Here is a 1,827-nt window from a genome sequence, read left to right on the forward strand (position 1 = left end):
ACCCTAATCATTTTGCCCAATTAATATTTGACAAACGAGGCAAAAGCATAGAATGGATTGATACAGTTTCTTCAATAATTGGTCTTGGAACCAGGGTGGCGGTCCGGCCTGGGCGGGTGGGGCTGGGAGGTTAGCGCCTGGCGCTAGGATCTCGCTGGTGCTGGCCCTGCGCGTGGGACTCTTGCCCTTCAGCAGGGTCTGGGGCCTCAGGGCGGGGCCTCATGGAGGACCTTAGCCTGGACAGCTGCAAAGGGAGGAGGACATGGCCCCAGGCGCCAAGGGGTGGCCAGCACCCCAGTTGAGGTTGCACTTCCGCGTGACAAGGTTCCTCATGGAGGCAGGTGTCAAGCTAGGGATGCAGTCCATTCCCCTCACCGCCGCCTGGGCATTTACCGTAAGTTCTTCAGCGAGATCAACATGGACGCCTATGACCCCTACTTGGTCGCCATGTCTGCCTTTACTTGGATGGCAAAGTGGAAGAACAGCCCCTGCGAACCCGTGACATCATCAACGTGTCCAACAGGTACTTCCATCCGGGCAGTGAGCCCTTGGAGCTGGACTCCTGATTCTGGGTGATCCGGGACAGCATTGTGCAGTGCGAGCTCCTTGTGCTGCGGGTACTGCGCTTCCAAGTCTCCTTTCAGCACCCACACAGGTACCTGCTCAGCTACCGATTTCTCTCAAGAGCTGGCTGAATCCTTACAGTTGGCAACCGACCCCCATCTCTGTCACTGCCTGGGCCCTGCTGCGGGAAAGTTACTGTGGGGGGCTGTGCTTCCGGTTCCAGGCTCAGCACATAGCAGTGGTGGTGCTCCACCTGGCCCTGCAGGTCTATGGGGTCCAGGTGCCCGCCGAGGCCTAGGCCAAGGCTCAGAAGCCATGGTGTCAGGTGTTTAGTGGCAACCTTACCAAGCCAATCATTGATAACATTGTGTCTGATCTCACTCGGATTTATACCATGAACACAGAGATCCCCAAAGGCCCTGGCCCAGGCCTGTCCAAAGAGAAGCCTGGGACGATCGGCTGCCAGGGGAAGGCACCACCACATCGCCCTGACGGCCGTTCCTCAGAGCACTGGCTGGGAGGACTGGTTTTGTGCGGTTGGAGACAGGCAGGTTAAGGCGATGACATGCTGCCACTTTGATTCTCAGGTTTTGACTGTCCCTGGCAGCCATGGTCCAGATGGTGATGGGCGCTGCACCTCCGGAGGGCAGGAGCTTGCTGCGGGAGGCTCTGAGGCCTCGGGGTCTGCTTTTGTCCTTTGAAAGGACGCAGACTACAGCCGAGGTTTGGGATCAGTGGAAGGAAAATCAAAGAACAAATTGGACTGTGCCCCAGGGTATTTTTTTAAAGGCCAGATTTAGAGAAAGTATGATTCAATTAACATAGAGGAAATTTTATTTTGTTTCATTAAAAATATTAAAAGCCAAAATAAAAACATAATAATAATTGGTGTTGGACATATAGCACAGATAAACATGCAAAAAATTTAATCTAGACCACCGAATTACACCATACTTCCGCGTGACAAGGTTCCTCATGGAGGCAGGTGTCAAGTATAAACTGGGAATGAAAAAAGGACTTAAACGTAAGTAGGTAACCATGAAAATCTTAGAAGAAGCAAAATATCAGGCATCTGTCTCAGCAATACCTTTACTGATACAGCTCCTTGGGCAATGGAAACTGAGGAGAAAAGAAACAAATGGGATGACGTCAAATTAAAACACTTCTTCAGAGAAGAAGAAGCCAAAAAATACAACAACAACATCAACAAAACAAGGAAGTCCACTGCCTGGGAGAAGATATTTGCCAATGTTATATCCAATA

At 51.3% G+C, this 1,827-nt stretch overlaps 1 pseudogene; it reads left to right on the top strand.

Annotated features, from left to right (window-relative positions):
• The first annotated feature begins 221 nt into the window (after nt 1-221).
• On the top strand, nt 222-1,390 carry LOC132225513 (cyclin-Q-like; annotated as a pseudogene).
• The last annotated feature ends 437 nt before the right edge of the window (nt 1,391-1,827 follow it).

Source organism: Myotis daubentonii, chromosome Y (assembly GCF_963259705.1).
Source record: "Myotis daubentonii chromosome Y, mMyoDau2.1, whole genome shotgun sequence".
Lineage (NCBI taxonomy): Eukaryota > Metazoa > Chordata > Mammalia > Chiroptera > Vespertilionidae > Myotis > Myotis daubentonii.